Below are 17050 nucleotides of genomic sequence, written 5' to 3'. Positions count from 1 at the left end.
GCCATTGAATCAAACAGTAGACCCGGTATATAATGGAAACCACTTCAAGCCAGGGCATGCTGCAGCACCCCACACCCCTAGTTCCTGCCCCTATGGAGCCAGGGTGCAGCCTTCCCCACAGCTCCCTTCCCCACCCCCCTTCTGCCTTCCCCCCACCCATCACTTCCCTCCGCCTTCCCGGCCCATCTAACCCAGTGTGGTGGCAGCACCTCTCTGCCCACCTCCACCCATCTGTTCCATCCACGGCTGCGCCTCCCCTGCCTTCCGATGGCAGTGCCTCCCTCTCCCCCAACTTCGGCCCAGCGCCGCCGCCCCTAATCCCCCCAGCGACGGCGGCAGCACCTTCCCTCCCTCCCTCTCCCTCTCCCTCTCTCTCTCTCTCTCTCTCCTGTGCTCGTGGCCGGTCGCCCCGCGCCCACCACACGCACCGCCCCGATCAGCGCCAGCCTTGGTGCGGGGCTTGAGGGAACCACGCGCGGGTTCTCGAGCCGTCCGGTTCAGGGCCGGTTGCTAGAGCGACAGAACGCCCGCCGCCGAGGCTGCCGGGTGGACGGTTCCTCCGCCCGCCGGAGTGGGAGGGGCTGCAGTCCTGCGTCGAGCCTCCCGCTGGCTCAACTGTCGCCGAGGGTAAGGGGGCAGAAGGGAGGGAGAGAAGAGGACTCGCGCGCATGCGCACTGGAGGCGAGAGCGCCTGGGGTTGCGCCTCCGTGTCAGATTTGGGGGGGGGTTCTCCGGGAAACTGGGGCCTTTACCGTGCAAACCCTCCGGGGGTCAGAGCACTGGCCCCATTTCCCGTCCTCCCAGGGCTGCTGGTTGAGCCGCTGGCTCCCAGCCCCTGGCAGGAAAAGGCGCCGAACGTCAGCTGCTGCGCGAGCTGCCACCAGCGGCCTCCGGGCCGCTGCTCCCCCGGCCCTGACGGTGGCTGTGGCGGCCCCTGAGCCGGCCCAGGACTAAGGCCACAGGCTTATGCCGCATGCATGTCGAGCGCATCGCTGGGGGCAGGCTGGGAAAGGTGACACAGTTACAAAATAAAATTAAGAAAAAACAAACCAGGAGCCCGTTCTGGCAGGCACACTGTGGTAGAAGTTCAGGATCCTAGGGCCCTGTCCTTAAATTAGGTGAAAAGCCCTCCCTCCCCCATCCCAGGCAGTCAGGCACCGTTCCCAGGCAGCAAAATAGTGTCTGCTGTGGGGTGACGAGGTGTCTGGTCTCCGGCCCGCACCGCCGACCGGGCCATTAAAAGTCTGGTCAGCCTTGCTGCAGAACTAAGGCAGGCTACTCCTTGCCTGTCCTGGCTCTGGCACTGTACCCCGGAATTGGCCAGCAGGTCTGGCTCCTAGGTGGGGGGCACAGGACTCTGTGCACTGCCCCCATCCCAAGCACTGGCTCCGCACTCCCATTGGCCAGAAATGTGTGGAGATAATATTTTGAGTTTTTGTGTATTTACATATGTATGAGCAGGGCCCACAATGTAATCAACAGTTTCTGTCTATACTGTATTCTGATAGTTCAGAGATCAAAAGAACATCCTAGCACAGTGGTTCTGAAATTTTTGTATTAATGACCCCGTTCACACAGCAAGCCTCTGAGTGCGACCCCCCCATCCCGAGAAATTAAAAACACATTTTTAAATATTTAACACTATTATAAATGCTGGAGGAGAGGCGGGGTTTGGGGTAGAGGCTGACAACTTGTAACCCCACACGTAATAACCTCGCGACCCTCTGAGTGGGTCGTGACCCTCTGAGGGGTGACGACCCCCAGTTTGAGAAACCCTGTCCTAGTATTTAAATGAATTGTAAACAGGGGATATCTCGGTATTCATCTCTTGAAATGTACTGTGAATGGTGAAGGAACAAGCAAATGGCCCGAGCCTTTGGGATTGGTAGAACCTTTTCTTTTATATGAAGAAATAAGATTTACAGAAATTTCCATCATATTTGACATGGGTACCTGGATGGAGGCCTGAGGCTGGATCACTTTAAGAGAACTGTGTTGTCTGGACGCTCCCCCCCCCCGCCCCAGTTTCTTCTCCAACCAAACATTCCCTAAGGAACAGTCCAAAGCAGGGGGAAGATGGCAAGGTAGTGGGGTACCAAATAGGTATGCACATCTCAAAGAACTGCAGTCAATGCATAAAGTGAGTAACCTCATCTTCCCTATGCATTCTCCACTTCAGGTGACTTCTGAGCAGTATCCCCAGATGCAAGAGGAAGCTTCAGAATAGAGTCCAGAAGTAAAGACAGTATTGCAGAACCAAAGTGCTGCACTGGATCTGACACCATGGATCAGGGCCTAATGTTTCACAAACATATGTATTGAAGCCCATATAGCAGCCCTACGTACTTCAGATACTGGTACATTCTTCAGTAGTGCGGTAGATGTTGCCTGCAATCTGGTTGAATGTGCTGTCTCCCTTTGGGGGTCAAGGGGAGGGGATGAATGCCCGCAACGTCATAGCAAGTGATAATACATCTAGATATCCATCTCAATAGTCTCTGATTAGAGATCAAGGATCTTGTGGATCTATCCGCAAAGGAAACAAAGAGGCTAAGTGACTTCCTAAATTGCTTGGTCCTATCTAAATAGAACGCCAGTGCCCTTCTAACATCCAAGGTATGTAAACAGGATTCCTGTAGAGAACTATGTGACTTTTGGGAACACTTTTAGATGATTGGATTGATTAAGGTAGAACTCTAATAGAACCTTAGGTAAGAATTTAAGGAGTGGACCTAAAGAAACTTGTCCCTAAAGAACACTGTAAATGGGGGGAATCTGCCATCAAAGCTCTAATCTCCCTGACCCTCTGGACCAATGTGATAACTGCTAAAAAGGCCATCTTCATAGATAAATGAAACAGAGAAACAGATTGCCTTTGGTTCAAATGGAGGTCTCATAAAGTAACTGAATACAAGGTTGAGGTCCCAGGTCAGGGTGGGGTTTGTAATCTGCAGACAGAGATTCCCCAAACCCTTAATAAACCTAGAATATAAGAGATGAGCAAATATGGAGAATCTTTCTACAGGATGATGAAAGACTGATATTGCAGCCAAATGGACCTTAACTAAAGAAATTGGGGTCACCAATCAGTTCAGATCCAACAGATAATCCAGGATGTCTGAAAGTGGCACCAAGTCAAGCAGGAGGCAGCGATGACACCACCAATGGAAGAATTTCTTCCATTTCTGCATGCCATGAGGCAGAGGACTGGTAAGTTTGGATAAAATGCATGACTTGTGTCTTGTGACAAGAGATAATGGTCAGGAGCTTGGATGATGGTTGGACACATAGATGAAGCGGGTAAGGGTAGTCCGGAGATTGGGGTCTCGGTACCAAGAGGTGCTCAGTACCTGTGAGGAATGGGGATTCTGGTTCATCTGTTATCAAGAGTTGCTTAGTATATCTGAACTCCTGTGGTACCAAATAGGGGATTGGTACTGATGCAGAAGCCAAGGCCATTGCCTATGGAGCAGGGGCATACCGAAGTAGAGGCTGGTGGTGTCCGGCGCCATTGCTTTCTTGGTGCCGAAAGTGCTGTATGCCTGGGTACCAACAGCTGGGCTGAACTCGATGATGCCAGTCTCAAGTGTCTGTGCTTTCCTTCCTTCCTGGTAGAAAGTACTGAGGCCCTATCAGACCCATGTCTCTCCTTTGTGCTCTAGGATTTTATGGCCTCGCTGGTACTGCAGGAGGAATCCTTCAAGTCAACAGTACCGAATTGAGAGGTTGAGGCTTTGGAGACCATAGATCTCACCAGGGACCTGGACTTTTTTAAAACTGGCACCTTAAGGTGAGAATCTATGCCACCCTTTTAGGAAACCTTTACTGAAGCCTCCAAAGTCTTATGTTTCTTAAGGGAAGCCAGCACTGAGACGCTGGATCTGTCCAGTGACAGATGTGCAGGGTGACTCCTCGCCAGACTCAGAAGCTGGCCGAAGGGAGCATTCCATCATAAACAGAGAGATTAAACTCAGACTGCTATTCTTTGCCCTGGATTTGAGGTGTTACCCCAAGAAATAGGTAGATTATTTGATGTAAGCCCAAAATCTATCACCCCCCTCAGTCTGTCCTTCTGAGGTTTCTGAGATTGTTAAGGAAACATTAAAAGGACACAGATATAACCTTCCAATAAAATTATTGACACAGGCAGTATTATTTTCCTTAATAAAGTATCTTTTTATTAATGTAACTAATAATCCCTATTACACTATAATCTAAAAGAAACAATCAGACACAAATCCCTAATTGTGAGTTAAAGAGCATCTAAACTGCAGTAGCATACCGTTTAAATGATTCTAAGCAGTGTGCTTTGCTACAGTCTGTGCTGTAGCCGGTCTGTGCTGACAGCAGTTCTTATCTTATACTTTTAGGTTTAACATAGATAAATTACAATGAAGACATACACACACACTTCAAGCATATACAGGGCCTAATACTATACTAAAACTATGCTACACTGTATGTTATAAAATAACTTACTTCCTCTGCTGATTATTTGTAGATGTGAAAGTTGCCGGTGCTTGCAGCTGTTGCTGCTTCCGACTCCCTCTCTCTCCTCAGCAGTATTCTTTTCAGAATTCGAAGCTGGTGTTTTCTCTTCCAGAGTGAGAAACGACGTTTGGGAGTTATTCCGTCCAGCAAGTCTTCTGTCCTCTTGGGCAGCTTTCCGATATCTCTCGCAACTGTCTCATTCAATTGCCTTATTGAACTCCTGGGGGGATTTTGCACCAAAAAAATTAAAAATTCTGCAAAATTCTGCATATTTTATTTGTCAAAATAACACAATATAATTACACTAGCTTCAATTATTTTGGTAATTTATTTCAAAATACCTGTCAGCAAGTATGTCTGTAACAATACAGACAACAAAAAAGATTCAGAAAATGTTTTTTGACAAATAGATTCCTTACTATGCATATTAATACAGAACTCTGAGTAATAATTCATTTAAACTACAATACAGAACCATATTTCCTGCACCCCTCAGAAGCAGTGCAAAGACTTGGGGGAGTCAGAGGTAATGGAGGAGCTGAGGGAGAGGGAAGTAATTGCTGGGAAGGAGCCTGGGTGTGAACTTGGAGGGTTGTTGGGTCTGGGTGGGAAAAGTATAGAACAGGTTTTTTTGTGGGCGCAGGGATCGTTAGGGAGTCCAGGACCAGATTATGACATTCTGAGGCCCTAAACTATGTCAAGTGTAAGAGGCCCCATACCATAAAAAAAAGAATTATTTTCACAGAAAGGATATTGAATATATAAACACGAAAGCTTTATATTTGCACATATACAAAGTAAAGTTGTACAAATAGAATAATAATCTAACTAAAACACGTCTTGCAATATGCCTGTTTGTAAAATAGTTTCAAATTAACATATTTTCATCTATGATTTCTTAATTAGTAGATATGAAAACTTTATATCTACAGCAACACAAAAGCAGTTACAGTTAAACAGACCAGCTTACTTCATGGAAGCAGTACAACCTGCAGTATGTCTGTTGGCACATCACATTAATTTTAACACTGAAATTTAAAATATTTTCTTTTGTGATTTTTGGAGAGCAAAGACATTGATGATGTCTTCAAACGATAAGCTATGGAGTTTGTCACTTTCAACACACAAAATGCTTAGGGCAAATAGCTTTTCTTGCAGCATTGTTGTCTGCAGTTCATTCTTGATATATTTCAGTTGTGAAAATGACCTTTCTCCTGAGCAGTTTGTTACCATTAGATTTAAAAAAAAGCCACAAAATCACTTAAAAAAACTAGTAAAAAAATATTATATTATAAATATTGAAATTTTATATATATATATATATACACACACAACAACAAATAATATTTTATTAATATATGTATGCCGAAAACCTGTGTTATTTTACGAGGATATTTCTGTGAAAGTTAGTGCTATTTTATCTATGTTCTCACAGGAAAACAAGAGAGGATATATAATTTTTTTTACACCATGAATTAGTAAAATTATCTTTCTTTTCATATGAATAAATGAAAAATTGTTTGATTAATTTTGTTAGGGAAAGACAAAGTTTATCCAGATTATATATAAAATATATTTACAAATGTTTATTCTGATTTAATTTTCACTATGAAACAATGAATTGTTCAGATTTTTCTTTTGCCATACTATAAAAATACAATGTATTATGTATATGATATGTGATTTATAAGTCTATATAAGAATTTTTACATAGCATACTACCTATAAAAATATTATCTTGCGTACTCCAAACCTGCCAAGCAGAAAATCCCAGTCTTTTTTCTAGGCAGACATCTCTCTTCGCGTTTGCTTTTCTATCCTCTGTCCTCCCACAGGACCACTAATTAATCTCGAGTAAAGACCTCGGACACACAGAGTGACAAAAAGCTATATGCGCAACAGAGAAAGAAGAAATTTACAAGAAAAGAGACTGGTAATCTCTAGACAGCCATTGAGAAAGTGAGAAAAACTAGCCTACATTCAAGGAAATATAATGAATATTTAATAGCCTATAAATCATATATGCACATAGTTTAAAATAACTTGCTCAAAAAGTACTCAGAATATTTTGATATATATGTATATCTTCCTTCACTTCTCTCAAAACCCTCTATTTATCCTTTTGTCAGCTCTCTCTGATATTTATTGTGAAGGTTCCTGAAACTCAGGGAGGGAAGCCAACACAAATTTATTCTCCTCAAGATCCACTTGACGCAAGTCCCTAGAACGATCACCTGCAAACTCAGTCATGTGAAGCATGGATAGCGCATGAAGCAGAAAGTGGCATGCCCACTAAAATACACAATTGTACATATGTACAGCTCAAAAGAAAAAAGAACACACTAACACCTAAGAAAATGATACATGACGTCACTCCCAGGACGAGTCCCTAGGAGTATGAGCTTGGCAGGATTGCTTAATGACACTGCCATCTCGGACCTCACATTTTTCCCAGTTTTATCAGCTGTGAGATTATTTATTTATTTAAATAAGTTATGAAGGCATGGTCAGAATTTTACCAGTAGCAGCTGGCCAACAAAACGCTGCTTAGGAAACTGATAGCAGACTTACTCATAGAAATACTATTTTTACAAGTGCAATTATCATTTTTTCTCAGCTCTGGCTTCCCACCTGTCAGTAATGAAGAATTAGTGAAGGGTAAGGGTATTTGTGTAGCCAGATGTATATATTTTTGTCATATTTCAACAAAAATGTCTGTAATTTAGAGAGAATCTTCTTTTTCCCATATTTCCTTTATTTATCAACTGATTTTGATAAAATCTGAAATGGACTCAGTTTTTTCTTTTTTAGAGACCCCTCATATTGTGAGGCCCTAAGCCAGGGTGGGCAAACTTTTTGGCCTGAGAGCCACATCTGGGTGGGGAAATTGTATGCAGGGCCATGAATGTAGGGCTGGGGCAGGGGCTTGGGGTGCAGGAGGGAGTGCGGGGTTTGGGAGGGGGTGCGGTGTGTAAGAAGGGGCTCAGGGCAAGGGGTTGGGGTGCAGAAGAGGTGCAGGGTGTGGAAGGGGGCTCAGGGCATGGGGTTGGGGTGCAGAAGTGGTGCGAAGTGTGGGAGGGGGCTCAGGGCAAGGGGTTGGGGTGCAGGAGGGGGCTAGGCAGAGGGTTGGGGTGTGGCAGGGGGTTCAAGGCAGGGGGTTAGGGGGCTCAGGGCAGCGGGCTGGGGTGCTGGGTGCAGGAGGGGTTCAGAGTGCGGGCTCTAGCCCAGTGCTGCATACCTCGAGCGGTTCCAGGGTGGTAGTGGCATGCAGCAGGTCTAAGGCAGGCATGTCCGGCAGTGGCTCCTGGGACTGGGGTGGGGCAGGCCTGTGTGTACCACCCCCAAAGCTCCCATTGCCCATGGTTCCCCGTTCCCAGCCAATGGGAGCTGGAGGGGGCGGTGCCTACAGGCAAGGGCAGTGCACGGAGCCCTCTGCCCCCACCGCCATGGGCCGCAGGGATGTGGTGCCAGCCGCTTCCGGGAGCAGTGTGGGGCCAGGGAGCCTGCCTTAGCATCACTGCACCACCGGGCTGGCAATCCCATGGGCCAGATTGAAAGAGGGTTGGGCCATAGTTTGCCCTCCCCTGCCCTAAACCGTAGCTTAGTTAGTTTATGCGTTAATCTGGCACTGCTATCAGGGAGCTTCCCCCATGCAGACTGTGGCTGACTCCTAGCCTCTCCAATTCAGTAAGGCATATCTGCCCTTGTCCTCATGTGTCCTTGCACCCCCCCGTCCACATGTGTCCCTCCACCCTCACTCAGGCACTGCCTCCCCCTGTCCCCATGTGTCTCTGTGCCCCCCAATCAGACTCTTCCCCCCTGTGGCCCTGCACGTCCACTCCAATTCAACCCTTGCTCCAGTCTGTCCTCCCCCACTAGCGCTTATGAACCCCTGTCTGTGATTCCCAGCAGCCCCATGTGCCCCATACTATCTGTCTCATGACCTGGCCCAACAGGCACTGTGAAGGCGGTGCTGCAAGCTCTTTCTCTTTCCTATGGTAGCTGGGGATGGCTGGGAGCAGCTGCCCTGCTCTAGCACCACAGCACCCTCCACAGTGGGCAAAAGGCAGAACTTCAGCACTTTCCAGCATAAGTTATTTTCTGTGGAAAAAAATAAAAGTATGCGCTGCACATAAATTAGGTGTGCGCACGGTGGTGGAAAATTCCCCCAGGAGTATAACTTACTAATTTATACACTGTTTAATTGGCCATCAGACCTCTATTGAGCAAGCTTGATTCATCTACTTAGCTAACCTTTCACCTTTCATACTGACAATACTCACTACCAAATATTACCTCATTTTGGTAACCAATGGAAACAGCCCTGAGCTGGCCAAAGCCAGTTAAGGCTGAGGCTGTTTGAACTTTTCTGTCACCCTTTTACTTTTTGTACTGCACATGCTCATTGTCATACATTATCTCATTCTGCACATGCTTGCTTGAACTGTTTTTTGCTTTAGAACCAAGATTACCTCATCTGACCTTACTACTCATGCTCCAGGACATTTTCTTTGTGACAATACCTCATTTTATATAATATTTACTATTGGGCATGCTCAGCCCAGAGATACTTCATGGCCAGACCTCATTTTACTCTCAGCTCTGGTCATGTGCCTTACAACATCCAAGGGTAAATGTCGTGCAGTTTTTCTCTGGTAAAATGACTCATGCCAGTTCCAGAGAGACAAAAGACAGGGGCACAAAATGGAGGAGAAGAATTCTTACACTATCAGAGACCCCGGCAGAAGTTGCACATCTGGAAAACGAGAACTCTTCCAAGCAATGGACACACATAGAATGCCGTCGCGTACAGGTAAGGCCTCTTGGCAGGAGAGGCAACATTTGAAACCTGGCAAGACAGGCATGCCCTGACAAGAAAAAACATAACTATCCCCACTGGTAACGAGAGGAGTTAAATGATCCTTTCACTACTTATCTAACTAACTGTAATTCTACTAATTTCTGGCAAGGAGCTGCCGGGCTAACCGTAGGTAATCTGAAGCTTTGCTGTCCTTGGCCTATGCGGCAAATAGGCGTGCAGGGAGGCAACTCGTCGCCTTTACTTTGCAGTTTTTGCTCTTCTTGTCATGAACAGAGGCGTTCGGTATGTGTGGGAGGGCAAGGCCTGGGCGTGTGTGAGTTTCTCAAACGGTAGAGCGCTCGCTTAGCATGCGAGAGGTAGCGGGATCAATGCCCGCATTCTCCAGGCGGCGGTGGCTGCTGCTGCACTTCCTCTCCCATCTTTCTCTCTTTTCCATCCCCACCCGTTTGCACCCACATCACAGGGTTTGTGTCTGTGCAGAAAGGAGCGTTGCAGTAAGCCTTTTGTCCTGAGGCAGCAAAAGGGGCAGCGTCTCTTTCAGGAGAGTGTGTGTCTCAGTTCTTTCCTTTTGCCAGTCTCTTTGTGGGTTTTTTTTTCCTGAGGTAGGCGCGGGAGGTGGAGTCGGGTGTGAAAGGGTACGAGCGGGAATGTGTCAATTATTGACGAAGGGGAAGGGGAATGGATGGAGAAAATGTTGTGGTTTAAAAGGCCCCTTTCAAGCCAGGCAGGAGGCTGCGAACATGTTTTCCATTGCACCACCGTCCCTGTTCTGGGTGGGAATCAGGGCTGGGGTCCCAACATTGTGCTGCGCGTGCTTGAGACAATCCCGGGTCCCCTGTGGTAGGATGCTAGCGTTGCGCCCCCTGGCGTTCCGTTCTTACCTTGCGGCATTGTCTTCGTGCCATGCCTGTTAGGGAGCCTTTGAGCGCTATGTGTGTGCGGCCTTGCCGTTGGGTGAATTGAGGGTAGAGTAGGCGGCGACCCGGCAGCCGGGAGGATGAAGGGATAGGTGTGTGTCGCTTATTCTTTTCAAGGGCTGGGCAGAGGCAAGCCTATAATTATCAGTTAGTGCCAGTGGCACTTCTGCCTGACACCTTGAGTCACTCGGGGCCCTATGCACCTGTCTTCCTTCGATAGCTCAGCTGGTAGAGCGGAGGACTGTAGGCTTAATACCCCTGGGAATCCTTAGGTCGCTGGTTCGACTCCGGCTCGAAGGAGTGAGCTTTTGGTTCCACGCTCTTCTTTAGAGCTCCCGCTCTGGCCACTGCCACGTTTTACTGCATTCGTGCGAGACTGGCCTCTGGAGGTCGGCTGCATTTAAAGCACCACTTGCCACTTCTTTCACCTACCACACCTGCTTCCAAGTACCTAGGCCACAGTTTACGCCTTTATAGGCTGAGTTCCTTTTTCTTCGCCCTCCCGCACTCACAACGTAGACATCTAGCTATGGATCTCAGGCTTCAGAAGTGCCATTTATCACCCTGGTAGCGGGGCGCCTTTGTCATAAAATAGACCGGCTGTAGCTGTGTCCCCAAGCTGTCTTCGGGGTGTTTTGCCTGGGGCAGAGGTGCCGCAGAAACGTGGTTTCTGGTGGCGGGGAGGAGAGGAACGTAGGGGGAAAAGGAAAGGCCCTTTAGTCGCTGAGAGTCCCTTGTCCTTCAGGCTCAACCTATTGTGTGCGCTGCTGACGGCGGGCTATTATGCTCAACGTTGTAGCAATGTGTGCCTTTCAGTGGTTTGCTCTCTCTTTGTCCATCTTTCCTCGGCGTCAAAGAGCTCAGTTTGTAGAGTAGTGCGAGGGAGCGGTCCCATTTCTTTCCGTTTTGGGCTTTTGTCCATGACATTTGTCGAGCTGGGATGTCTTTGGGAAACCGCGATTGCAAAGGCTTCTGGCAGAGAATTGCTAGAAGCCCAATCTGGTGGAATATCTGGCAAGGAGCTGCCGGGCTATCCGTAGGTAATCTGATGCTTTGCTGTCCTTGGCCTGTGCAGCGAATAGGTGGCCAGGGAGGCAACTCGTCGCCTTTACTTTGCAGTTTTTGCTCTTCTTGTCATGAACAGAGGCGTTCGGTATGTGTGGGAGGGCAAGGCCTGGGCGTGTGTGAGTTTCTCTGATGGTCTCTGGAAAGGTCTATTTTGTTGAAAGGCAAGAAAGGGGAGCAGCGTGCTTTGCTATATCACGTGTCCTTGTTGGGTGGAGGTCCTTTCCAAGGTGGTGTGCAAGCATAAAGGTAGTTTGTTTTGCGGTGTGAAGAGATCCCTGGATGGGGTGTGCGCTGAGTTGACAGTGCGTGGCGGAGGGGGCGGGGTCTCCTTGTGAGAGTGTGGGGAATTAGCTCAAACGGTAGAGCGCTCGCTTAGCATGCGAGAGGTAGCGGGATCAATGCCCGCATTCTCCAGGCGGCGGTGGCTGCTGCTGCACTTCCTCTCCCATCTTTCTCTCTTTTCCATCCCCACCCGTTTGCACCCACATCACAGGGTTTATGTCTGTGCAGAAAGGAGCGTTGCAGTAAGCCTTTTGTCCTGAGGCAGCAAAAGGGGCAGCGTCTCTTTCAGGAGAGTGTGTGTCTCAGTTCTTTCCTTTTGCCAGTCTCTTTGTGGGTTTTTTTTTCCTGAGGTAGGCGCGGGAGGTGGAGTCGGGTGTGAAAGGGTACGAGCGGGAATGTGTCAATTATTGACGAAGGGGAAGGGGAATGGATGGAGAAAATGTTGTGGTTTAAAAGGCCCCTTTCAAGCCAGGCAGGAGGCTGCGAACATGTTTTCCATTGCACCACCGTCCCTGTTCTGGGTGGGAATCAGGGCTGGGGTCCCAACATTGTGCTGCGCGTGCTTGAGACAATCCCGGGTCCCCTGTGGTAGGATGCTAGCGTTGCGCCCCCTGGCGTTCCGTTCTTACCTTGCGGCATTGTCTTCGTGCCATGCCTGTTAGGGAGCCTTTGAGCGCTATGTGTGTGCGGCCTTGCCGTTGGGTGAATTGAGGGTAGAGTAGGCGGCGACCCGGCAGCCGGGAGGATGAAGGGATAGGTGTGTGTCGCTTATTCTTTTCAAGGGCTGGGCAGAGGCAAGCCTATAATTATCAGTTAGTGCCAGTGGCACTTCTGCCTGACACCTTGAGTCACTCGGGGCCCTATGCACCTGTCTTCCTTCGATAGCTCAGCTGGTAGAGCGGAGGACTGTAGGCTTAATACCCCTGGGAATCCTTAGGTCGCTGGTTCGACTCCGGCTCGAAGGAGTGAGCTTTTGGTTCCACGCTCTTCTTTAGAGCTCCCGCTCTGGCCACTGCCACGTTTTACTGCATTCGTGCGAGACTGGCCTCTGGAGGTCGGCTGCATTTAAAGCACCACTTGCCACTTCTTTCACCTACCACACCTGCTTCCAAGTACCTAGGCCACAGTTTACGCCTTTATAGGCTGAGTTCCTTTTTCTTCGCCCTCCCGCACTCACAACGTAGACATCTAGCTATGGATCTCAGGCTTCAGAAGTGCCATTTATCACCCTGGTAGCGGGGCGCCTTTGTCATAAAATAGACCGGCTGTAGCTGTGTCCCCAAGCTGTCTTCGGGGTGTTTTGCCTGGGGCAGAGGTGCCGCAGAAACGTGGTTTCTGGTGGCGGGGAGGAGAGGAACGTAGGGGGAAAAGGAAAGGCCCTTTAGTCGCTGAGAGTCCCTTGTCCTTCAGGCTCAACCTATTGTGTGCGCTGCTGACGGCGGGCTATTATGCTCAACGTTGTAGCAATGTGTGCCTTTCAGTGGTTTGCTCTCTCTTTGTCCATCTTTCCTCGGCGTCAAAGAGCTCAGTTTGTAGAGTAGTGCGAGGGAGCGGTCCCATTTCTTTCCGTTTTGGGCTTTTGTCCATGACATTTGTCGAGCTGGGATGTCTTTGGGAAACCGCGATTGCAAAGGCTTCTGGCAGAGAATTGCTAGAAGCCCAATCTGGTGGAATATCTGGCAAGGAGCTGCCGGGCTATCCGTAGGTAATCTGATGCTTTGCTGTCCTTGGCCTGTGCAGCGAATAGGTGGCCAGGGAGGCAACTCGTCGCCTTTACTTTGCAGTTTTTGCTCTTCTTGTCATGAACAGAGGCGTTCGGTATGTGTGGGAGGGCAAGGCCTGGGCGTGTGTGAGTTTCTCTGATGGTCTCTGGAAAGGTCTATTTTGTTGAAAGGCAAGAAAGGGGAGCAGCGTGCTTTGCTATATCACGTGTCCTTGTTGGGTGGAGGTCCTTTCCAAGGTGGTGTGCAATCATAAAGGTAGTTTGTTTTGCGGTGTGAAGAGATCCCTGGATGGGGTGTGCGCTGAGTTGACAGTGCGTGGCGGAGGGGGCGGGGTCTCCTTGTGAGAGTGTGGGGAATTAGCTCAAACGGTAGAGCGCTCGCTTAGCATGCGAGAGGTAGCGGGATCAATGCCCGCATTCTCCAGGCGGCGGTGGCTGCTGCTGCACTTCCTCTCCCATCTTTCTCTCTTTTCCATCCCCACCCGTTTGCACCCACATCACAGGGTTTATGTCTGTGCAGAAAGGAGCGTTGCAGTAAGCCTTTTGTCCTGAGGCAGCAAAAGGGGCAGCGTCTCTTTCAGGAGAGTGTGTGTCTCAGTTCTTTCCTTTTGCCAGTCTCTTTGTGGGTTTTTTTTTCCTGAGGTAGGCGCGGGAGGTGGAGTCGGGTGTGAAAGGGTACGAGCGGGAATGTGTCAATTATTGACGAAGGGGAAGGGGAATGGATGGAGAAAATGTTGTGGTTTAAAAGGCCCCTTTCAAGCCAGGCAGGAGGCTGCGAACATGTTTTCCATTGCACCACCGTCCCTGTTCTGGGTGGGAATCAGGGCTGGGGTCCCAACATTGTGCTGCGCGTGCTTGAGACAATCCCGGGTCCCCTGTGGTAGGATGCTAGCGTTGCGCCCCCTGGCGTTCCGTTCTTACCTTGCGGCATTGTCTTCGTGCCATGCCTGTTAGGGAGCCTTTGAGCGCTATGTGTGTGCGGCCTTGCCGTTGGGTGAATTGAGGGTAGAGTAGGCGGCGACCCGGCAGCCGGGAGGATGAAGGGATAGGTGTGTGTCGCTTATTCTTTTCAAGGGCTGGGCAGAGGCAAGCCTATAATTATCAGTTAGTGCCAGTGGCACTTCTGCCTGACACCTTGAGTCACTCGGGGCCCTATGCACCTGTCTTCCTTCGATAGCTCAGCTGGTAGAGCGGAGGACTGTAGGCTTAATACCCCTGGGAATCCTTAGGTCGCTGGTTCGACTCCGGCTCGAAGGAGTGAGCTTTTGGTTCCACACTCTTCTTTAGAGCTCCCGCTCTGGCCACTGCCACGTTTTACTGCATTCGTGCGAGACTGGCCTCTGGAGGTCGGCTGCATTTAAAGCACCACTTGCCACTTCTTTCACCTACCACACCTGCTTCCAAGTACCTAGGCCACAGTTTACGCCTTTATAGGCTGAGTTCCTTTTTCTTCGCCCTCCCGCACTCACAACGTAGACATCTAGCTATGGATCTCAGGCTTCAGAAGTGCCATTTATCACCCTGGTAGCGGGGCGCCTTTGTCATAAAATAGACCGGCCGTAGCTGTGTTCTCCGGGTTTTTTTGCATAGGGCAGAAGTGCCGCGGCAATTTAGTTTCTGCTGGCAGGGAGGAGGGAAAGAAGGGTGGAAAGGCTCTTTAGTCGCTGAGATTCGTTTGGCCTTTCGGCTCAAGGGTTCCCTGTTGAAAGAGCTTATATTTCTTAAAGGTCTTTTCCTCTGGTGAATTTTTCAGTGAAAGAGCAAGGATCCCTTAGTGTCTTGATGAGTTTCCAGTTAAGCACTTGAGCATGTCAGTAATCCCATGTAAGTGAATAGCACTACACAGGTTCTTTGAGAGACTAGGTTGTGTCTTTTATTTGACAAACTGAGAAGCTTTTATTGGTGAAAGAGAGAAGATCTTACATTGAGCTCTTCTTCAGCTCAGGAAAATATCCAGAGACTTTTTCTACACTACTGGTTACTTCGGTATAATTTATGTTACTGAGGCGTGTGAGTTGACCACACAACTGATCATCTCCTACCAACATAGCTACCGCGTCTCACAGAGGCAGGAGTTATTAAGCGAAGAGGAGATCCCTGTTCCTTAATAAAAACCAGCAGGATCTTATTAAAGGGGAAAAGGCAAAATGCCACATTTATTGTGAATGCAGAAAGTATCATAGTAAGCAGTTAGTTATAGCTATAACATTCCATTCAATTTCATATTTATTCACACATTCATTCATACACACACACAGGTTCTGCAAGTTTGTTATCATAGTTACCAGGCTTAGAGTTTCAGAGTAACAGCCGTGTTAGTCTGTATTCGCAAAAAGAAAAAGAGTACTTGTGGCACCTTAGAGACTAACCAATTTATTTGAGCATGAGCTTTCGTGAGCTACAGCTCACTTCATCGGATGCATACTGTGGAAACTGCAGAAGACATTATATACACAGGCTTAGAGTTGTTCTTGCCAAGCTATTGGCCAGGTGGCCTGGACACGAGGAGGGAACAGGGCCTTGTCAGATGCTAATCTGATGCTCCTGGAAGTTGGTTTGCAGAATCAGGCCCCAAAGTTCTCAGTTTCTAGAGTCCATTTTTAGAGGAATTTATTCCTATACCAGGCTGTGGGAATTGCTTCATCATGCTGTTGCTGAATCAATCAGCAGATGGCACCCTCCTGACGGCTCCATGCTGCCAGATGTTATCTTGCTCTTCGGTTCTCCCATCCTTGAGGCTGTTGGGTGGATTCCAGTCTGCCCTCTGGGAGTCCTCTGCTTGTTTCCACTTGATGCCTTCTTCGGCCGCTCAACACTGGATTCTTAGGCTGGCACTTCCGTGATCATTCAGTTATTATCCACACCAAGCATCCATCCACATACTTCCTCTATCTCTATTTTAATCACAATTGTTAACAAAGCGAGATAAATACATCGAAAGGGCGGGGAGTCTCTGTGTGCTGTTTCTGTTGTTACAAAGTATTGCTTTGAGTCTCTCTCTCTGTGTGAGTATCAGAGTAGCAGCCGTGCTAGTCTGTATTCGCAAAAAGAAAAGGAGTACTTGTGGCACCTTAGAGACTAACCAATTTATTTGAGCATAAGCTTTCGTGAGCTACAGCTCACTTCATTGGATGCATAAAGTGGAAAAAACAGTGAGGAGATTTATATACACACAGACCATGGAAAAATACACATTGTAAGGAGAGCGATCACTTAAGATGAGCTATTACCAGCAGGAGAGTGGGGTGGGGGAAGAGAAAACCTTTTGAAGTGATAATCAAGGTGGGCCATTTCCAGCACATTTCCAGGAGTTAACAAGAACGTCTGAGGAACGGGGGGGGGGGGGGATATAAACAAGGGGAAATAGTTTTACCTAGTATAATGACTCAACTACTCCCAGTCTTAACTTAGGCTTGAATACACCCCCACCCCCAGCCCAGAGCTTGCACCCAAATGCCGTCCCAGAGCCTGCACCCCTCACCCCCTTGCCCCAGCCCAAAGCCTACACCCAAACTCTGTCTCAGAGCCTGCACCCCTCATCCCCTTCTGCACCCCCACCCCCTGCCCCAGACCAGAGCTTGCACCCAGCACCCAAACTCCCTCCCAGAGCCTGCACCCTGCACCCCTCCTGCACCCTAATCCCTAGCCCAGGGCCTGCACCCCAGACCTCCTCCCAGCACCCAAACTCCCTCCCAGAGCCTTAGGCAGGTGGGGGGCAGAGTTTGGGGAGGGGGTGGGTTCTGGGCA

General features: G+C 48.7%; 1 long non-coding RNA gene and 5 other non-coding genes across 7 annotated transcripts; all 6 read left to right on the top strand.

The window, feature by feature from the left end:
• The first annotated feature begins 553 nt into the window (after nt 1-553).
• On the top strand, nt 554-7230 carry LOC144261060 (uncharacterized). Of its 2 annotated transcripts, XR_013345128.1 has the most exons (5): nt 554-627; nt 2180-2616; nt 3026-3210; nt 3663-3790; nt 4502-7230. It is a non-coding gene; the product is annotated as an uncharacterized LOC144261060 (long non-coding RNA). The 2 variants fall into 2 exon arrangements; XR_013345127.1 differs by lacking the exons at nt 554-627; nt 2180-2616 and having other exon boundaries at nt 2679-3210.
• Nucleotides 7231-10440: 3210 nt separating this feature from the next.
• TRNAY-GUA (transfer RNA tyrosine (anticodon GUA)) lies at nt 10441-10530 on the top strand. Its single transcript is given in 2 exon segments — nt 10441-10477; nt 10495-10530. It is a non-coding gene; the product is annotated as a tRNA-Tyr (tRNA).
• A 1109-nt stretch (nt 10531-11639) lies between these two features.
• TRNAA-AGC (transfer RNA alanine (anticodon AGC)) lies at nt 11640-11712 on the top strand. The gene has a single exon. It is a non-coding gene; the product is annotated as a tRNA-Ala (tRNA).
• Nucleotides 11713-12455: 743 nt separating this feature from the next.
• Nucleotides 12456-12545, top strand: TRNAY-GUA (transfer RNA tyrosine (anticodon GUA)). Its single transcript is given in 2 exon segments — nt 12456-12492; nt 12510-12545. It is a non-coding gene; the product is annotated as a tRNA-Tyr (tRNA).
• A 1109-nt stretch (nt 12546-13654) lies between these two features.
• Nucleotides 13655-13727, top strand: TRNAA-AGC (transfer RNA alanine (anticodon AGC)). The gene has a single exon. It is a non-coding gene; the product is annotated as a tRNA-Ala (tRNA).
• A 743-nt stretch (nt 13728-14470) lies between these two features.
• On the top strand, nt 14471-14560 carry TRNAY-GUA (transfer RNA tyrosine (anticodon GUA)). The gene is given in 2 exon segments: nt 14471-14507; nt 14525-14560. It is a non-coding gene; the product is annotated as a tRNA-Tyr (tRNA).
• Nucleotides 14561-17050: the final 2490 nt, after the last annotated feature.

Source organism: Eretmochelys imbricata, chromosome 2, assembly GCF_965152235.1.
Source record: "Eretmochelys imbricata isolate rEreImb1 chromosome 2, rEreImb1.hap1, whole genome shotgun sequence".
Lineage (NCBI taxonomy): Eukaryota > Metazoa > Chordata > Testudines > Cheloniidae > Eretmochelys > Eretmochelys imbricata.
Note: the sequence above shows the minus strand (reverse complement) of the source record. Positions and strands in the feature narration are given on the sequence as shown.